A 23,158-nucleotide genomic window follows, 5' to 3' on the forward strand; every position below is an offset into this window, starting at 1 on the left:
GGCATACCTGTAAAATAATGTAGCACCGTGAGCGAAATTCGTGCATTTACAGAGTGAATCGGTCTACATCAGCAGCTCTTGTAGGTGGTATGTTTTAATGCGTATAATATAATAATAATAATAATAATAATAATAATAATAATAATAATAATAATAATAATAATAATAATAATAATAATAATAATAATAATAATAATAATAATAATAATAATAATACCGTTGAGATACTGTATCCCGTGGTAGTGAACTAACATAACCTTATATCTTTGAAGAGTAAATATGACTACATATCACAAGTTGTTGCGTGTAGTTGAATACGGCATAGGCCTATGCTCATTATGATGGCGTGAGAATGCAGTAATAATAGTTACTCACCATTCAGTTATTAGTAAATCTGTAGTCTTGTCTTGGAATTGCACGTAAACATACCTGCCGCATAACCTCGTCTGTCGGGAACTTCATGCATGCACTTCGTTATCACTATCGCAATTCTCCTTACAGTTGAGTACGCAACACATCAGTACCATTACGTAGAATGGTATTAGCAATTGGCACCATTAAACGAATTAAAACTCTTCTAATTTCAGTTTACATGGCCAAACTCATTGCTGTGTTATTACTGAAAAGGTTCAAGCTTGCCTCGCGATGCTGACGTCACAGTACATTCCCAGAACGCGTGTGAGGCCTTGTATCTAGGAGGTGTTGGCGCTACACGGAAATGAAGTTCAGTCGTACTGGGTGAAGCCCCAGGCACTGCTGTCACACCAATGTCGTGCCTTATGTACGCCTATAACCGGCAAAGAAAAAAAAAATACCGTATTAGGAATGTTTTCAAAATGCTATTTGTACTTTAAGAATTCAATCTTAACAAAAACGCTAAAAGAAGGAGTTGCTGCATTTATTCCTTACTGGTACCTTTCAATCAACTGTTGCATTTTTCCGGATACTTTTTCGCACCTTTTCTTTAATTCCGCTTCCAAATCCGCAATCGTCATTGCACCTATACCATTTCCCGTCTTGTTGAAAACATTAGCAGAATATGGTAACTCCATTTTAATGCATTTAAAGCAAAAGTTTCGTTTCGATGATCGCAAATGTAGGAATACTCCATATATACAGTAAGTCTCATGCAAAACAATCGAGCAGCGGAAAGCGCATACCGGGTATTACCATTATGCTGCCTAGCGGACAAGTTTTGCGTGACACATCCCTATTTATATTGCATGTTTTACAGCCGGGTGCCCTTCCTCTTGCCATCCTCCTTTGAGGAAATATTGAAGATAAAAAGAAATTGGGTAAGTAGGTGCTAGGAATTAGCTGTGGTCTATGAATAGGAACTGACCTGGCATTTGCCTGGAAGTATAAACGGGAACCATAGAAAACCATTCTCAGGACAGCTAATGGTGGGGTTCGGACTTATGCGTGCTCCGAATACAGAGCTTAGGCTTTATAGCCGTAGAGCGTAAACACGCGCAGCTACTCCACTCGCTCGGGTTCCAAAGTAAATAACTATCTCAAATTGACATATTAAAAATACCTCCATCTTTATCTGGGCATTTTATGGCCTTTAAACATAAAGATGAGCGCTGCACTCACTAGCAAATAACGGCACACGTAAAGATCTAACGAGTAATGCCGGGTTAAATTTCGCGAGCTATTAAGTCGGCTCTAACGATATACTGGTAGATAACGATTGACATGTTTTCATCCCCTGCTCTAAAGTGTATTCCATAAATTTTATTGGACCTGTTTTAAAACAATAAGCACCTATTTTCTAATTATTTTCAAGCTATGTAGGTGTTCCAACTTCAGGACCTAAAAATATACTGTCTGGTGATATGTTATAGACAATCAAATGATATACTTACATTAGGTATTTTAAAAATTATCAAGTGTATATTATTAATTTTTGGACAATTTCACAGGTCTTCTTTTATTATAATGTGGTTGCAGATCCTGAGTACTACAGTCTTAACCAAAGAGGATAGGTCTTAACCCTAGAACGGTAGCACTCGCCTGTGCGACGAACACGTGATACACTTAAGCTTCCTCCAATTCTCCCTTTTATTCTATCCCCACTTACATCTGGCAGTGTCTTGTGCAATGTTTAGACTCCTTCCTGGTAGCCGAGAGAGAGGACGGAAAGTTGAGGTAAGTATTGTTTAGATCAGTTAGTCGCCGCCGATACGTAGCGGCTACGTATAAACGTTTACTACTTCTGTCGTCTCTAAGATGAACTGCTACTAATTATCACCATACAGTTTTCCTTTAATTATATAAATTGGAATATTTCACTTAGTAGTTGTGTGGAAATACACACCGGGACTCTGAATCTACATTTTTTTTAGGTTTTTCATATATGGTCAACAGTCTGAAATGGATGGAGATCTCACGGAAGAAGAAATCCAGAATATTCTCGTTGAACCTCCTGATGACAAAGGTGAAATAGATTATGTTGAACAAGATGACGATTTTGAAGATGACAGTGACCTAGATCCGGACTTTTATAACCGTATGGCGTATGACTTTTAGTGCCGGGAGTGTCCAAGGACAAGTTCGGCTCGCCAGATGCAGGTCTTTTGTTTTGACACTCGTAGGCGACCTGCAAGTCGTGATGATGAAGATGACACATACACCCAGCCCCCGTGCGAGCGGAATGAACAAATTATAGTTAAAATTCCCGACCCTGCCGGGAATCAAGCCTGGGACCCCTGTGACTAAACTATTTAGCCACAGAGCTGGAGACAGAGGAAGATGAAAATAACATCATTATGACCAACATTAGAATTGAACAGTGTGTCATGTACTATTTATTATTCATTGTCTGTTATAAAATGTTTCGTGTGCCAGGTAAATGTTATATTGCTCCATCTCACTAAATCTGACATGTAAAATATAGAACATACCGTATCATTAATATTACAATACAATGCACAAAAACTAGCAAAAGTGTACGAGTTCTCGCCCCGACAAAGCGCAACCGATAACAACATTCTATGGTTAATATCTTTTGAGAAGTGAATATGAAGGTAAGTTAAATATCAGCTTCAGATGATGTGAACTGATAAGTGCTGATAAACATCTTGATTTTTATTTTTCAATACTCACCTCTCAACATTCAGTTCAGTGCCTTGCAACTTAATTCACTAAGGAGTGCATATGTACTTTTCATGAAAGCAAAGTAAAAGGTTAGGCATCAAATAACAAAAAGACAACATTTATTCTTACTTTCGATAACATATTTACATTTGTTTTCAAAAAGAATTCTATGCAGAGATAACTTGAGAAAAAATCACATTTAGCCTACAGTGTTTATACATAATTGCAATATTAAACATAACTCAACATTCTTTTATTTTCTTTATATTACAAAACAGAAAAGCAAATAATTGAATTCTACAAGTGGACTAAAGATATGTTTGGATCACACTAATTTGATAATTAAGCCAAACAGTGATGTTATGTACATTCAACAATGGAAGTCAGGCCAGGAGGATGGCCAGTTTTTGATACAGACACAGAATATTGCTTTTGCTGAATTAATGCTGTGTATTCTTAATTTCATGGTCCTCAACTCAAGACTGAATACGTGCAATGGTCAAATTACTGAATAACATTTTGGGAGTATTTTAACTCAAGTCACCAACAAAATGACAACCGAGGATTCTTCCTTTGGTACATACAGAAAACTGAATCAGAACAGAGGCATTCTTAAAGGCGAGAATAAGTAAATCGTATCTTTAGAAAACTTGGTCTGAAATTATATACCGTATTAATGTGGTCTTATCACATGGGATGTTGCATTCATTAACAATCCAACGGTGATACTTCATGTATAAGCAGGACAGAACATTTTGGAGGTCTCACCATGGGCGCCCATATGACAGTTTCTAGAGGGGGCCCATACCTGGGGGTACGTAGTAATTTTAATATATTGGAAGATAAATGGCGATTTGTATTCTGCGGTAGAATAACCCACGGTATCCGCTGCCTGTTGGTGGTGGACGGTACTACCGCTTTTACGTAATACTGACTTTTAAATCATTTTCTTGAAAGGAAAACACGTGACTACACTAGATTTTTGCCTTTCCCTGAGAGCTAGAGGGGGGCCGCGGCCCCACCTTGTCCCCGGGTATGGGCGCTCTTGGGTCTCACTGTAATTTCTTTATTATGTCACTGTCAGTTCAGAAAATAACAAACATATTCTTAAGCACAGACCTCATACATGAGATCCGTAATATGTGTCTTATTCAGTGCATCCTTTGGTAGTGGTATTTCACTTCAGAACTCATGTGAGGTAACACGGCTGACTTGATGCGTCGCTCTAGCTAGCTCCTTGCCGGCCTTGACAATCGGGTCTACGCACTGTAATCGGAGTAGTTACACAACTCGACACTTGGCGCTGGCGGCCGACCTATTTGCGGTAGAAATGCATACTTCTTTATGGAAAATATATTGACTTTGGTTGCCGATTTATCGTAATTTAGAGCTATGGAGAATATTACATGGGTTAACACTGTTAAAATGATAAATCTTAAAGGTTACTTTCGTTGATATTTGCCAAAATGATGTCGTGAAATGAAACTGGGGGGGGGGATGACTTAGTCCAGCTGACGTTCTGATATTGACTCTGATTACCGATGTATCTTAATTTAGGGAATAAAATAGTATGTTACATTGACTAATATTGTTAGAATGATTAATCCTAAAGGCTACTTTTATTGATATGTGCCAAAACAACGTCGTGAAATGAAACTGCGGAGGATGGAGTAGTCCAACTGACATTAATGAATTGTGAGGAATAATAGTAATCGTTTTTATTATAATGTCATTTAGATACATAGCAGAACTTACCACAATGCTTTTGTCTTCTGATTTTAATATTGAGATTAAGAGTCATTGTTCAATTAGAGTTTTAAAATTCTTCAAGCGCTGCTCTCAGGAAGGGGGCTGGACAAAACATAAGAGTCTTACTTTTTCCATATTCGTTGTATGCAGAACATAAATATTTTGACACAAACATGTTTAAATGTTAATTTCAATATATATAGTTTCAGATTACATTTCATTCATACCTTTCACTAGAATATTAAATACCTGGCAAGCTGGCCATGCTAAATTCAGAAAATGAATTTTACTTGAAATACAGTAGAGTGGAACAAGTTGGCCGCGTGGCGTGGAGCTGTGAGCTTGCATCCGGGAGATAGTGGGTTCGAACCCCACTGTCTGCAGCTCTGGAGATGGTTTTCCGTGGTTTCCCATTTTCATATCAGGCTGTACCTCAATTAAGGCCACGGCCGATTACTTCCCACTGCTAGCCCTTTCCTATTCCACCGGCGTCATAAGACCTATCTATGTCGGTGCGACGTAAAATAAATAGCGAAAGAAGAGGAAGAATTTTAAATAAAAATTCAGTGAGAGAAAAATATTTTGAGTAAATAAAATGTAAACTGTTCTCTGCTCGATGATGATGATGCTTGTTGTCTAAAGGGGCCTAACATCTAGGTCATCGGCCCCATTGCTCAGGTAACAACACTTCATACGCTGGCCTTACCGTCATAGCAGTGTTGTCATATGGCAAATACGACACCGCCTAAAGGATTATTCTATGAAAGAAAATTCATGGGCAAAAATACCTGATTAGCGTGATTAGCGGCCACTCACGAAGGCCCGGGTTCGATTCCTGGCCCTGCCACGAAATTTCAAAAGTGGTACGAAGGCTGGAACGGGGTCCACTCAGCCTTGGGAGGTCATCTGTGTAGAGGGTGGTATCGATTCCCACCTCAGACATCCTCGAAGTGGTTTTCGATAGTTTCCCACTTCTCCTCCAAGCAAATGCCGGGATGGTAACTAACTTAAGGCCATGGCTGCTTCCTTCCCTCTTCCTTGGATATGCCTTCCAATCTTCCCATCCTCGACACAAGGCCCCTGTTCAGCATAGAAGTTGCGGCCGCCTGGGCTAGGTACTGGTCATCCTTGCCAGTTGTATCCCCCGACCCGCAGTCTCACGCTCCAGGATACTACCCTTGAGGCGGTAGAGGTGGGATCCCATCACTGAGTCCGAGAGAAAAGCCAACGCTGGAGGGGTAAACAGAGTAAGAAAAGAGAAAGAAAGAACGAAGGTAAATACCCGACATAGAAACGGAAAACTAAGACGAGAGTGTTACCTGCTTTTAGCCACTCCGTAGTTTTGTCCTGGTCTACAGAGAATTCGTGAAATGATAAGTGTCCCTTTGCTTTTTCTTCCTGTTCGGAATACAAAAAAGGCACACAGCAATATATATATTCGAATATTTCCTAACACAGTTAAAAGCAAATCAACACACCATTAAGCGACGAATTAGCACATAAATTAAAATCCTTGTTCAGGACGAAGTTACAGCGAGAAATCACTTTGTTCTTGTTTCCAAAAAATTTTTGCTCGAAGTACGAAAAGGTGCACAAGAATGTTCAAATTCCAAGATTTGTAAACACAATTTAAAAAATATAATCACCACACTACACAATAAAAAATAAACTCACTAGCACATAAGTATCAGATTTCATTATCAAGCCAACAAGCACCTCATTGCGAACACATTGCCAACATTTACGACAGCAGAACCAAAAAATAAAACTGGAACTGCGGCAATTTGCGGTATACAGCTTCCTGTCAGTGGGTAGTAGCAGCGCCTCCGTGTTCTCTAGGAGGCGCTGGTAGTAGGGCAGCGCTCCAGCGGCATTATGGTGAAACTTTCCAATTACAGCTTTATGCTGGGCTTCACAAGCGATTGTCAAGGCCGGTTTAAGGAGCGCAGCGAGGTATCCAGTCGGCCGTGGAGGTAATTTACTAATTCCATCTTAATCCAAGAGATAGAAGCAGGAAACAGTGTGATGGCCCCTCGACTGTTGTTGTTGCTGTTGTTTTCTTATGTCGCACATACCAAGTTTCTGGAGTAAATATATCACATAAATTAACTGTAAGTAGCGGGCAAAAATGTTTTCTGCAGTAGAAATATGTGTTCTTTACAATGATACTACTATTATTAATATACATATATCTTAATATATTACCATTATTTCCTCAAAAATTGGAGGCCTCATATGAGGCCCTTACTCTTTTAAAAGAAAATAAACCTGTTTCCTTTTTTTACGAAATACAATTGTAAGCTTTCAATAAATTAAAAATTATGATAATGTATTTTTTGCTGTAAAATGAAAATGCATGGATTTAAAAGTAATTCATACTATTCCAGCAAGGAATTTCTTTTTAGAAAGAACATCACCATTGACAAGCTGTGAGCAACTGAACAGAGAGTTTCATTCTATTATTATTATTATTATTATTATTATTATTATTATTATTATTAGATTCGGCAAGAAATAATTAGCTTGCCATTACACATTCAGCAAAGAAGCTTATGAACAGAATCAAGACTATCATGTTGAAACTCGTGTTTTCTTTCAAACCATGTGTATCTTTTAATCAATGAGTTGGGTTGCCATAATCTAAAAATCCAAAAGTAAGACAAAATATGTGAATCCAGGCAATCTATATTGTTGCAGCCTGAAACATTAGGCAACAAGGGTTGGACTATGGGATAAATTCTCTACTCCCTCAGAAAAACAGATTTCCAATCATAGTTGAATGAATTGGTCTCGCACGTCTTGACCCCTCAATAACCTCCAACCCAGTCTGGAAAAGAGCTTCTAGTCTGCAGAACTCCATTTTAGACAATCTTTACAGACAGGAGCATACTAGCAGGACAGCATGTCTAAATTAATATATAGGCCTAAAATGATAAATAACTTATACTGTGGCCCAACTTGTGCCTTAATCAACACAACAAACTTTTGTGATAAATTTAAATCATCCTCAAGCTTTTTGTAATGGATGAATTCTTTGTAATTTTTCTTTGCCTTGTATGACATTTTAAACCATTCACATTGTATGGAAGTCTCAAAAGAAGAAGATAACTTTGTCTAGATGTGAATAAACTAATTAAACAAACTGAAACTTCAGGTGTCTCATGCTATATGACATGGAACATACTCTTCTCTATATGGCATAATGCACAGGAATGGATAAATAGAACTGAACATTCTCCTTGGAACTGAATAATGTTCCTCAGAAAAACAACTATAAAAATATTCTTTATATTGTAAGACAAATTGTAATCTGCAGTACCATTGGATCTTATCAAGCATGCAGTTTGACTGTTGAAGAGCGCTAGCCTGAGCAATCAAGACCAGGTACTTTGTCTCCATACACATTACTGAGTGAATATGAATTTTACCAAGAGGTATGAATTAATTTAATGTTTGTAGTCTATGGCAAATGTTGAATCTCTTTAACACGTTCAGTGCAGAGCACATGTCTAGCGTGTCATGGGAATTACAAGTTTGCTGCATGGTAAGAAAGACTCTCCTTCTCATCCCGCACATCATGTAAGTCCAATCTACTAGCAGGTTTATCCGTAGCCAGATCTGTGTACAAGTATTCTGTTTCCTCACATATTTCCTCTCTGCAGTTTTTGTCAGATGTCATCATTGTTTTGGGGATCTGTGAGCAGCAAGACAACTTCAATACAAGAAAGACACTGAATGACAAGTGATTCCGCTTTTGAAATAATTTGCACTACTGCAGTAAGGACTGAACTTGTAATTATCATTTATTCTTGGATCATATTTATAAGTAATGTGAAAGAACTTGTAGTAATCATTTTTTGAATGAGACACGATGATTATGTCATAGTTTTATTTATATTTTGTTCAGATGGCCGACGATGCAGTTCCTTCAACACCATGAGGTCCACCCAATAAATGGCGTGCTTCAACAGAAGAAATAACGCCTTGGCAGTTGGCAGTTTTGCAATGATAAATGCATTGTGATGTAAAATTGTATAATAGAGAAGTGTAAATATGAATATATTTATGTTTGTAATCATATTTATGCATTTGTTTGTTATCCGCAGTAAATAATGCACAGTAATCTACTCACGCCTGGCACGTGATTCGCCCGATGATCAGTATTACCTCTGGATTTCAACCACCGTGCGGGTCATGCGCCAGGCGAGTGAGTGGGATAAGTCCTATCAACGTTCAGAACTCTAATTATTACAACTTTTAAGGAGTTCCACGGAAATATCATGCTCAGGTTGGTGGGTATGTCATGCTCCACAAATACGCAGTGAATGTGTTAAGATTAAAATATTCGTTAACTGACAAGTCCCATGCCTGCCTGTTACCTGGAAGGCCCAGGTTCAGTCCAGAGATTGAGGGGTGCAAGCCTCATGAGTCCAACTGAGGAGTTGTATGATACAAGAGGCAGTGGACCCAGTCTCAAAAGCCAAGCAATACGACATAGGATGTAGTCACATTGACCACGCATAGGCCACCAAATTGGGCGTCCAAGGCCTGCAATGAGCTGTAGGTTGCTTTTTGATAAGTTAACTGAAGGGACCAAATCAGGAAAAAAACTTCCTAAATATCTATAATGTGCGATAGATCAGTGACGTCATTTGCTTGTTGTTGCCACCAGGGTGACTAAATTCCAGTAAATATACGAGAGATTTTCAGAAATAGAAAGCAACATCTCTGTAGTTTGGATTTTCACTAAATTGTAAGTCTTGTATGTTTACAAGATTTTCAGTTATGTAAAATTCTTTTTTTAAAAAACTGAATCTGTTATTAATACTCAATAAACCTCAACTCTAGTGCTGAACATTTTGTTTGTGGAGATAGGGATGCTTTTTTTTATTATATTATGCTATATTTCAGTAACTCTCTGGAGAATTTTAATATGTGATTGTGAAGACCTGCTTTTATGCCTGAATTTGAATTAAATATATTATGCGCTGAATGCAACTTACATGTGATAGACATTTTGGTTCTGTCATTGGTGACATTTATTTCCTAAGTATGCAGCTAATAAGATCTCCCAATTGCACATCAGTTTAAAACCAAAGTTATAGCTAACCAGTTTATACTGCTGGATGTGTATCTCAGATTCAGTAAAAGCAATTAATGAAACATTCTGTATCAGTTCCATATTATTGACTCCTCTTAGCCAAGGATTGCATCCCGGAATTTTCCATTCAGAGTAGATACAAGTGACTCAAATATAAAAAACCAGAATTTATTACCCTTCTCATTTCATGACATACTTTGGTATACATTTCATGACTTCTTTCGTACTTGCTTACATACCTGATAGTGCATAGTCTGTTGCATAGAAATTATACATATTTTTGTACAATATACATTTCAGCCAATTTACATAATAATATATTACCTTTCATTATTTTCAAGAAGTTTTTTTTTCTCTTCTACAATTAGCTTTTAAGGTTTGATCAGCACTGATTATTTTCAGAGATACAAATTAATATTACTCTAATTATGTGATACTTCTGTCGTACAGAACTCAGTAAAATCTCAGCAGAGGTGTGTTTAGAATGAAAAGCAGTGATATGCAGTATGGTATGATTGTCCACTTATTGATCAAATATGGGAGATTGAGTGGTAGTATGTTTCTAAAATGTATATAATTTAAAAATGTATTCACATGATACTATTTTATCATAAAATGTTTAAGAACGTAACAATCAGTTATATATTTAGTAGTATGAAAAAAAAAAAAAAAAAAAAAAAAGAAAATAGTCATACAGTTTGACTTAGCATCTGCCACTGTTATACAGAGGGTTCCAGAAAAATGTAGACTCTTTGATAGTTAATATCTTTGGAACAAAATGACATATTGTTGCAATTCTTGCACAGTAGCATAGTCCATTGTTTTTTCAACAGATGGTGAGGGTCATGTGAATGCATGACAATCTGGGTGTGCGTTTTCCAGCAGATGACAGTGCAGCAATAAATGAAGTAAGATTGTCATTTAAGCAATGCAAGGCCGTATTGAAGTGGTACTGGAAGTACGAAAACATGATGGGGGTACAATGGCAATGTGTACGTAATTCAGCCACCAACACATACAACAATTTATCATATTCGGGATAAATTTGAAGCCGACGCTACTGTTCAGGATGTGCATAAGAAAAGGTCTGGCTGACCAAAAACATCAATAAGTACAGCTTCCAGCGCTGCTGTGTTGCAACATTTTACTAGGTCGCCTCAGAAATCTGTGAATAAGTGTGCACGTGAAAGTGGGTAAAGCCGATCAAATGTACGACAAATTCTGAAGGCTGCAAAGTGGAAAGTGTACATTCCAAGATGCTGCACGCTATGAATGAGGATAACCATGATCGAAGGATGGAGTATTGTGAGTGGTTTGAAGGCATGCTTCTCAAGGATGAATGGTTTGCAGGGATCATTATCTGGTCTGACAAGGCGCAATAACCTTTCCCCACCCCCATGCAAGAAATGTGATCGTATGTCATTTTGTTCCATTAATATTGACTATCAAAGAGCGTCTACATTTTTCTGGACCCCGATACAACTATTGGATGGGAAAATAGTGAGGAAGACCCGATAGAAGTCCACAATGAGAAGCACAGCATTTACAAAACAACTGTTTCCTATTATCGAGAGAAATATTCTTTATCAAAAACAACTTATGATCAGAGCCTGAGGAACAATTCCTAGCTGGTTCATAAAATTTGTTGAGAGTAGAGATTAGGCAATTCATTCATCAGGCGACTTATCCTGTGATGCTGAAAAATCACCTGTATGACACTCTGTAGTAAATGGGTAATTTTAGGTTTACAAAAACTATTCTTTTTCTATTTTAAAAATTTAAATGTCTTTAATTTCTGTATCCTTGATTTCTTAGTATGCTTTGTACATAGCAGCCTCGTGTTGCAGGTAGCAGAATTTAGAAATAATTTCTTTATTATTATTAATAATCTTACTATGATCAATATCAAAATTTATGAAGAAAATTCACTGAGTGGTAAGGACATATAAACATGAATATGAAGTAGTCCAAATTTAGCCAAATATGTGGCAGTTTAAAATGGACATTGGACAGTAAGACCAGGAGAGGAACACAGCTTAAATTTTATAAAGTCTTGGAATTATCTACCGTATTGTATGGTTGTAAGATGTGGGTCCACTGGGTGAGTTGGCTGTGCGGTTAGGGGCACGCAGCTGTAAGCTTGCATCCGGGAGATAGTGGGTTCGAGCCCCACTGTCGGCAGCCCTGAAGATGGTTTTCTGTGGTTTCCCATTTTCACACCTGTACCTTAATTGAGACCACGGCCGTTCCTTCCCACTCCTAGCCCTTTCCTATCTCATCGTCGCCATAAGACCTATCTGTGTTGGTGTGACGTATAGCATCTTCATCTGGAGGACAAAATCTCAAGAAGGACCTGAATAGTACCAATGCCGTTGAAAATACAATACAAGGTCAAACTTACTGGAGGAGAGTTACCAGAAGAACCTACCCTACTTAGTCAGATAAAGCAAAAAAGAAGAAAATACTTGATTATAAAATGTTTAACTGAGACTTTATTTCACACTGTCAGCAGATTACTTCAAGGAAAGTTCCGTAATGACTAAGCTCCAAATTTTACTGCTATATTACCAAGCGATTTGTCCATGCAGTTAGGGGCGCGCAGCTGTAAACTTGCATTTGGGACATAGTGGGTTTGAGCCCCACTGTCGGCAGCCCTGAAGGTGGTTTTCTGTGGTTTTCCATTTTCACACCAGGCAAATGCTGGGGCTGTAGCTTAATTAAGACCATGACTGCTTCCTTCCCACTTCTAGCCTTTCTCTGTCACATCATCACCATGAGACCTATCTGTGTCGGTGCAACATAAATCCAATTGTAAAAATATAAATAATAATGTACATCTATTCATAAATTAGCTAACAAATTTCAAGAAACAAGGAGTGTTCAGGACAAGAAACAAATACGACAATGCACAGTGCTCATGGAAGTAGTTCTCGATGACTTTGGGCTTTGTCTCGAAATTTCCTGTGACTCTGTACAAATGGCCACAAGTTACTCTCCTTGCATGACACGGGTAATTACATGTCATTTTTGAGTGTTCTTTTCTTGTGCTAATGTTATTAGCCAGTTTTGAGGTTGTAGTAAAGTGCAGACCCATGTTATCATCCAGCAGTGAATACAGGCACACATGGGAAGCTCATTTTTTCTATCTACCTGGTTATTGTCTGGCTCCATGGCTAAATAGTTAGTGTGCTGGCCTTCGGTCCAAGGGGTCTTGGATTCGATTCCTAGCAAGTTCGGGGATTTTAACTTTCATTGGTTAATTTTTCTGACTATGGGCCTGGGTGTTTGTGCCGTCTTCTTCAATTTTAGAAAATTCATCCTCACAGATGCGCAGGTTGCCTAATATGCTACACTAACATATTAACACTTCTTGCTCAACCTGCATACACTTACAAAACACCAATGTTCTGGGAACCACATACATTTCAGATGCTTCCCAAATGGAAGCCACCCATTTCAAATTTAAATTTCTCTCAATGTAGACAATGTTGTAATTTTGGTAAGAATGGCCTCCACTCTTCTTATGGATGAAGTTCCTAATGAAATTATAATTTTACTTAAAAGTGATTCATGATAGCCCTGATTAATACTTCCACTAACTATTTGAAGAATGTATTGCCAGACAGTTGCCTAATAAGCCACAATTGAATACAGGATGTAAAATAGTTGTTTCTGGCTGTAGAATAACAGTTTATTTTGTAGCAATACAGACTACACCATTTAATTACATTTAATTGTCACATCTACTTATCCTAATTGAAAGAAAGGTTGAAACTGTGAAACACAGATATTGTTAGAACCCTCAATTGACTTCTGATGGCACCATTTAAAATGAATGTTGCTACTAATTTCTAGATGCCAGTTAAGGTTAAATGACTTAGAAACAGAATGGCTGAGGTTTTCTCGGGGTGGAAGACATAATCCCAATCGATGACAGTTTTCATATAGGCTGTAGAAAACTCACATTTCAATAAGAAATACTCTTGGTCAAAGTATTTTAGTTGGCATTCTCTTCAGTATCATCTAATTATGTTTTTGAAATTTTTTACAACTTCTTCTCATGAAGGAAATCATTTTGGGTTAAAACATACTAACCAGTCACTCCTTGATTCAAAACAAAAATTGTATAAAAGGTAATTAAGAAATATAAGTATCACTATATGTAAAAAGGCAAACATTAAATAAATACAGAAATAATATATGGTTATCTGAACAAATTCAGCTTTGTAGTATACTATGCACTTTCAGGCAAATAAGATAAATCTTTATCAATTTCAAAATCTTTTCTCCATCTAGAATTAAATTGATCTTTGACTGTGAAGTCAACTATTTTGAAAGAACTTAGTAACAATTTGTGTCTCAAATTTATGCTACTTTCTACAAGTATTTTTCTATATCTAGAGTTTCAAATATAAAAAAATGTAAACATAATTTGACAAATAAAAGGAAGTCCAGTGATTATCTTTCTTTTCTTAACTTTAAAGTGGCACAGGAAAATCAGAGTTTGAGCTAATCTGGAAGGAGTAGTACAACATACACATTTGTTGTTGTCCAAAGCATGGCACGGAGTATGGTTATATTCCTCCCTTTTTAAATCCAACTAATGTCAGGCTCACTAGCTGAGTCAACCAACTAGAGCCATGCAGATGAAGGTACCATTTTCTTCTTTGATACCGTCAACTGGGATGACTACAGTCAAAATCTAGTTATAAGTAATAAGAGGTCTGTTTATGTAATAATTTAAATTTTTGAAACCTGTATAATTTTATTTTTCCTCATTTCCAGAAAGATTGCTCTAAGCTTGTGATAAGCATCCGTGAACCAACTCCTGAATATGTTTTTGGTTTGTTACTACTAGTTTTTGACTTTAGTCACCCCAGTAGATGATACAGTTTTTTCAACATGCTCCATCTGGTTGATTTAGAAATAAGAAAAAATAAATATCTTGTTATGTAAATTGGAAGTAAGAACATAATGAGAAACCTATAGATTTTTAAAAGGTAGAAACAGTTCATTAACAATTTATTCAAGTGTTATTAAATTCCTTGGGAAAAGGAATAAGGTTAAGTTTAGTCCGTACCGGTAAGTAACCTATTTGTTTCTTAAGGAAATAGGTTTTACCTTTTATGATCAAGATTTCAAACTGTAGCATGTTTCTGATGGATTCCCAGTGAGTGAACTTCTTGTATAGTTTTTTAACTGAAGGAATAATGTATTTTACTCTGAGCATACAACTATTACTTGTACACCTATGGAATGAAGAACTGTCAGATGGTTACAGATTTTTGGTTCACATGTGTGTATCTGTATAAAGCAAGGTGTACGGACAGAAGGTTCAACTCCTTATCAAGTATTTCCTTAATTATGATATTATGTGACATTCTTTGAAGAACCCTTGAATATTTAGGCATGGAAGACAGATTTTTATGAGTACCGGTATATGGGTTTTTAAAATATAAAAAACAAATTCAAGAAATTAATGTTTTTACCATTTTTAAACCAAATCAGACCCCATGGTGCAACAGTCCCGAAGGGTCATGGCACACCAAGAGACTGTTACTCAGCCAGAAGGTCTACAGATTACAAGGCGAATGCTCTTGGGCATTATTCTTGGCTTTCTAGACCAGGGCCACTATCTCACCACCAGACAGCTCCTCAATTCTAATCAAGTAGGTTGAGTGGACCTCAAACCAGCCCTCAGATCCTGACTTGGCCAGGAATCGAACACGGGGCTTCCAGGTAAGAGGCTGGTGCTACTATTTCTAAAAATTAGTTAAATGGTAATTTAGTCCATGGTCTTAATGGAAGCCGCAAGAACAGGCACTGTTTCTGTTCCTATATTTTCAATAAATAAGAGATTAAAAAGATTCTGTTTCCTTCCATATGGGATAAATAATAATTAACAATGTTTGTTTGTCCAACCCTTGTCCCGTTTCTCTGTGGTGTCGGGTATAAGGTGAGATGCTATGGGTTTTTTTTATGACCGGGTGCCCTTCTTACATCAACCTCATCAGAGGAATTAATGAGATGAAATAAATGACGTGATATATGATACTAGGAAGGGAGAGGGTGAAATCCGGTATCGGCACGTAGCCTACCCCTGTCGAATAGCACCAACGGATCTGCTCAAGGCTTAATATCCCCATCCGATGGAGGAATCACCATCAATAACGTCATGTACCCTCACTCCATATGAGCACTGCGGAGAGGTTTGGAATTTAATCCAAGCTTTTGGCACGCAATCTAGTGATTAGAAATTGTATACCACCACTTCTCCTACCTGCCGGCCAACATTCTGATGGTGAAAAGTTTTTCAGCCAACGGGTCTTGAACCAGCTAAGCATGGTGTCAGACTTCAACCATGTGAAGGCATATTGATTTTACGCTGTCTAGGCTGCCCGTATGTCAATTTCGATGATCTGTTTCGCTCTACCAAATGGCAGAAAAATGAATCTCTATTGAGTCATCCGTGGCTGAGAATTAATACCAAATGTGTTACCAGAGTTCTTTTATATGCTTTTATATGTTACCATGGTGAATGACATGGAGTGCGGAATCTACTTTCTTCTGTCCATCAAAAAATCAGACTACCTTTGTCGGGTTCGAATCCATGATCTCAGGACTCTAAGGATGGTCCACAGAGGGAGCTAGTATCTGCATACTGCTATATCAAATAGTTGACTAGTTCATATTTAGCTGCCTGGTGAGTTACATTCCCTTGGATTGAGTTTGGTCGCCTCGACAAAGAACATTTAATTCAAAATAAATGCTAAGAAGTGTATATTCAAGAAAATAAATAAGTTATAGGGTAAGGTTTTGAGTTACGAGTTAGATCAGTTTTAAATTTGGTGTCTTTCGACAGTGGCGTGCACTGAACCCCAGCTACCCCAGCGCTGCAAAGCATTTTGCATTTATGCTTTCTTATTACTCCTTATAACACTTTTTATCAAGTTTAAAATGCTGCAAACAGCTAAGTCAAGCCGAGTACAGCTGTCTTGACAATTTGCTGGCTCTACAGCAGTTCAGCAATCTCTACCCAGCTGGATTTCTTTGCCAGTGTGAAAGAGTGTTACCCCAGCAAAATTCAAGTCGCTATGTTTACTCATAGCCTTGAAGCCTCCTTAACATAGGGTAGCTCTCTTGAGATTCACAGCGTCTTATGGCAACAGGCCAACTAGCTTAGGTAAGGTATGTTAGTTGTAATAGTTAACACTTGAAGTGTTCACAATGCCACGAATCAGATGCTACAAGAAAAATATCAATATGTTAACAGTATAGCCACTTGCACATCGTCTTGGTGATAAATATAGAGCTATTTTATGAAATCTATTGTAATAAATATTTTATTTTTGTATCTCAGCATGTATAAAGTTTTTGGGATTATTCATTGATGGCATGAGTAGAGGACTTATTTCTATATACACTCAACTCTCGATTTATTATAATCAGATCAATCACATTGCGGCTTAACCATGATATCCATTTATTAATTGTGCTAAGTGCTATTTTTACTGCAACGTATTGCGTAAGTTAATAAAAAACAACACAGTGGTACAATTTATTATCATTTTAACTGTACTTTCAGTCTGCCTGTTCTATTTTTAACATTTTGCGGGTTAACCGCGATTTTTTTACTTATCCAGGAAGCCTTAACCCTACATTATCTCGGTTAATTGAGAGCTGAGTGTACTTTGGAAAATATTTAGGTTGTCCAGCATCAACACACAACCAAGCGCGATGTACAAGAATTCTGTATTTTGTTGCTGTGCACCCGTAGGTTTGCCTATAATGGTGGTAGGGACTGCAAATTTCTCTAGTGTTCTTCCTGCATTATAGGTGAAGTTTTTGTGAGTTGTGTGACACTCTTCGTGAATATTCACCGTGAGGAATACCGTCCCATGTCTGTTTTAAAAAAGTCCCAGTACATTTCTATGAAAACCATAACCATACCATTGTGATGCGTCACTGGATGAAACTGTGAGAACATTGTTTAACATCTGCTGTAGCTTATGTTATGATGCCAATTTGGAAATGCTAATATGGTGATTTTTAAATTATTATTATGATTTTTTTTTTGCAGCTGGGGTAATGAACGTGTTCACCGCACGCCACTGTCTTTTTACCTACTGAAATGTTACCATCCATAGGAAGTCATCATCATCATCTGCAGTTTCCAGCTGTTGGCTTGCCGTAGGAAGTAAACTGTAAAAAGATATCCAGAGGGTACCCTTGACTTTCCCATCCAAGTCATTCAGTTTAATGCCAATATAAATGGTCCGTTATTGGACATTATAAATTTTCCAGCTAACTCATTCTTGGTTGCCAGTGTTTCGCCCTCGTGTGCTAGGATGGGCTCATCAGTTGGTACCTAGCACACCTACCAATACGCTGGCTAGTGCATACCGTGGAGGCCACTGCGTAGGCTAACTGGAGCCACCGGCAGTGCCAATGCACTAAGAGACTTTGTCTCATTATCAAAAATTGATGCCTGCTTGGCCATCAGATGATATAGATGTTGATTCCCATAGGGAATCTGAAATATTTGTCCTGAATGAGTAAATTTATAATACCAATATAAATGGTCCGTTATTGGACATTATAAATTTTCCAGCTAACTCATTCTTGGTTGCCAGTGTTTCGCCCTCGTGTGCTAGGATGGGCTCATCAGTTGGTACCTAGCACACCTACCAATACGCTGGCTAGTGCATACCGTGGAGGCCACTGCGTAGGCTAACTGGAGCCACCGGCAGTGCCAATGCACTAAGAGACTTTGTCTCATTATCAAAAATTGATGCCTGCTTGGCCATCAGATGATATAGATGTTGATTCCCATAGGGAATCTGAAATATTTGTCCTGAATGAGTAAATTTATAATACCAATATAAATGGTCCGTTATTGGACATTATAAATTTTCCAGCTAACTCATTCTTGGTTGCCAGTGTTTCGCCCTCGTGTGCTAGGATGGGCTCATCAGTTGGTACCTAGCACACCTACCAATACGCTGGCTAGTGCATACCGTGGAGGCCACTGCGTAGGCTAACTGGAGCCACCGGCAGTGCCAATGCACTAAGAGACTTTGTCTCATTATCAAAAATTGATGCCTGCTTGGCCATCAGATGATATAGATGTTGATTCCCATAGGGAATCTGAAATATTTGTCCTGAATGAGTAAATTTATAATTTACAATGGCGAAAAATGAAAGTATCCTCCTATTCAATACATCATATATTCCGTCATTAGACGGAGTAAACAAGTTCAGACATGTTTCGGCTCGTTTGAGCCATCTTCAGTGAAAAAATTAGGGGGGTTGGAAAAATTTACATAATATGAGTTGAAAAAATGCTATAAAACATAATGAAAGCGCAAATGAAAAAACAAACAAAAGAGAGCCTAGACGGAAACAAAATAGTACAAATATACAATATTTACATCAATATGCAGAGCAAAAAACAACTTAATGCGACAAAATTCAGTGACACAGGTGTTAATTTGAAATAATAATTGATACTAAAAACTGCGTTAACCTAAGAAACAAGGGAATGAGAAAACAAATGATGCAGATGGAAATGAATAATAGTAGCACATGGTGAGGTTGTGGACCTCATATTTTACAAATTATTAGTTTATAAAAACGACAAAACAGTTTGAAATCGCTGTCAAAATCCTAGTGGAAACCCATCACATAAAATATAAATGGTCCGTTATTGGACATTATAAATTTTCCAGCTAACTCATTCTTGGTATTATAAATTTACTCATTCAGGACAAATATTTCAGATTCCCTATGGGAATCAACATCTATATCATCTGATGGCCAAGCAGGCATCAATTTTTGATAATGAGACAAAGTCTCTTAGTGCATTGGCACTGCCGGTGGCTCCAGTTAGCCTACGCAGTGGCCTCCACGGTATGCACTAGCCAGCGTATTGGTAGGTGTGCTAGGTACCAACTGATGAGCCCATCCTAGCACACGAGGGCGAAACACTGGCAACCAAGAATGAGTTAGCTGGAAAATTTATAATGTCCAATAACGGACCATTTATATTGGTATTATAAATTTACTCATTCAGGACAAATATTTCAGATTCCCTATGGGAATCAACATCTATATCATCTGATGGCCAAGCAGGCATCAATTTTTGATAATGAGACAAAGTCTCTTAGTGCATTGGCACTGCCGGTGGCTCCAGTTAGCCTACGCAGTGGCCTCCACGGTATGCACTAGCCAGCGTATTGGTAGGTGTGCTAGGTACCAACTGATGAGCCCATCCTAGCACACGAGGGCGAAACACTGGCAACCAAGAATGAGTTAGCTGGAAAATTTATAATGTCCAATAACGGACCATTTATATTGGTATTATAAATTTACTCATTCAGGACAAATATTTCAGATTCCCTATGGGAATCAACATCTATATCATCTGATGGCCAAGCAGGCATCAATTTTTGATAATGAGACAAAGTCTCTTAGTGCATTGGCACTGCCGGTGGCTCCAGTTAGCCTACGCAGTGGCCTCCACGGTATGCACTAGCCAGCGTATTGGTAGGTGTGCTAGGTACCAACTGATGAGCCCATCCTAGCACACGAGGGCGAAACACTGGCAACCAAGAATGAGTTAGCTGGAAAATTTATAATGTCCAATAACGGACCATTTATATTGGTATTATAAATTTACTCATTCAGGACAAATATTTCAGATTCCCTATGGGAATCAACATCTATATCATCTGATGGCCAAGCAGGCATCAATTTTTGATAATGAGACAAAGTCTCTTAGTGCATTGGCACTGCCGGTGGCTCCAGTTAGCCTACGCAGTGGCCTCCACGGTATGCACTAGCCAGCGTATTGGTAGGTGTGCTAGGTACCAACTGATGAGCCCATCCTAGCACACGAGGGCGAAACACTGGCAACCAAGAATGAGTTAGCTGGAAAATTTATAATGTCCAATAACGGACCATTTATATTGGTATTATAAATTTACTCATTCAGGACAAATATTTCAGATTCCCTATGGGAATCAACATCTATATCATTCAGTTTAATGACCTAGTTATCTACTCCAGTACTATAACAGATAATATCTTCATTCCTTTCAATTCTTGCAGGTGAATTTTTGTGTTTTTGTTATAATTATATTGTGTAAGAGCAGAGAAATTTTCTGGAGCATATAATGTAATTACAAGAATGATGGGATATGGATTACTGATATCACTTTCTAGTCACAAGAGACTCTCAAGAAGAACTTGTTACAAATTGAAGAAATCCTCTTCTGATACAAAGGCAGATCAAATAGTAACAATTCTGAGGTGGGGCTCAGCCAGGATGTTGGTGGGGGTGTCTGGAGAAGGGGTTTGTGCGTGCAAACGACGGTGGAGAGCTGGGCTGCTTTAGTATGCCATGAGTGAGCGAGAGGTGCACACATCTCTTGCGCAATGCATCATTATCAAATTTCTCGCAAAAGAGGACACCAAACCTTCCGAAATTTTGAGACAGCTCCGCGCACAGTTTGGGGAAGAAACAATTTTGCAGACTCGAGTGTATGAGTGGGCTAAAAAATTTGTGACAGGAAGAGAAGCTGTGGAAAATGAACCGCATGAAACGAGACCACAGACAAGCATCACTGCAGACAACATTGTTGCCATTCGTGACGTTATTGATGGAGATCGGTGAATAAAAATTTTGCAAATTGTTTTTGCCGTAAGAATAAGTTACAAAAGTGTTCAAACCATCATCTGAGAAGAACTCCATTTCAGAAAATTGTCTACCAGGTGGGTTCCTTGTCTCCTCAACCAGGAACGAAATACTTTATGCCAGGAAGTTTGTCAGAGACTCCTGCATCGCTACGAGGAGGGAAAAGAGGATTTCTTGTGTTGTATTGTGACTTGTGATGAAACTTAGGGGCATCATTACACCCCAGAGCCAAAGCAAGCAAGCAAGCATGGAGTGGTGGCGAAGAGATGAAGCAGTTCCGGTCAAGGCCAAAACAAGCCCATCTGCTGGAAAGGTATTTGCAACCGTTTTCTGGGACTTCGCGGGCGTTTTGCTGGTGGAGTTTCTTCACGAACAAAGGACAATTAATGCAGCCTCTTACTGTTGCCTTTTGGATGAAGCAAAAGCTGCGTACCACAACAAGCGACGCCGGCAACTGATCCGAAACGTCAATTCTTCTACATGACAATACGAGGCTGCATACTGCCACTTTATCGTGGAAAAACTGGAGGAAATTCACTGGACACTTCTGGAACACCCTCCATACAGTCCAGATTTATTACCCTGTGACTACCATTTGTTTGGACCACTCGAAGAAGATCAAGGGGGACGGCAGTTTGATGCTGGTGCAAGTGTAGAAGAGTTTGTGCGCAACTGGCTCCGCACATGCCCCTCTTCTTTCTAATAGGACGGCATCGAAAACTTACCAGTCCAATGGAGAAAATGTGTATCAAAGGCAGGACACTATGTAGAAAAGTGATTTTTATGTTTGTATTTTTTTGGTTGATGCAATAAATTTAAAAAAAGAATCCTGTTTATATTTGATCCATTCTCGTACTCAAATATTTCAATGTCATACATTGCAAATTGCTTTATTTTTAATTTTTCCTTAAGTGTATTAAATTAATTTGAATGTGATTATTTTTACACAAGAATACGTGAAGACTAGCGTAGCACAAAATTAAATAAATAGCGGACACTAGAAATTTGTTGATTAAGCTCTCTATGATTTGTAATATTTAACAATTTTCAGTAGATGCCAACAAAGTGAAATTATTTTTATTAGAAAAGGACTGTGTTAATGAAACTAAGTCTGTTAAACACTTTGTTGAATAATGTTTTTTATAGGTAAGTTGTAGGGTTGTAGTTGTATTTTGTGTTCAACAGACTGGAGAACTTGGTTACACAAACTGAAATGTTTTTCCACATTATTCCTTTCTTTGCCAGATTTTCATTGTAATCCTCATTTTATTTCATATTATTTAGATGAATTGCATTCGTATTTATTTCCTATTTAAGGTTTTGACCATCAGGGAATCCATCAGGCAAGTGACTCAGTTTTAACTTTTTATGAATTTAAAGAATTATGTAATGTATTTACCAAGGACTCCAGCCATAGCTTAGGACAACATTAGAGTGAATCTTAGTAATCGAAGAATAGAAATTGAGTGTACACAGAATAATATGTTTCAAAAATCATCATTAAAAAAATGTTC

The sequence above is a fragment of the Anabrus simplex genome, chromosome 3 (genome assembly GCF_040414725.1).
Source record: "Anabrus simplex isolate iqAnaSimp1 chromosome 3, ASM4041472v1, whole genome shotgun sequence".
In the NCBI taxonomy this organism is placed as follows: domain Eukaryota; kingdom Metazoa; phylum Arthropoda; class Insecta; order Orthoptera; family Tettigoniidae; genus Anabrus; species Anabrus simplex.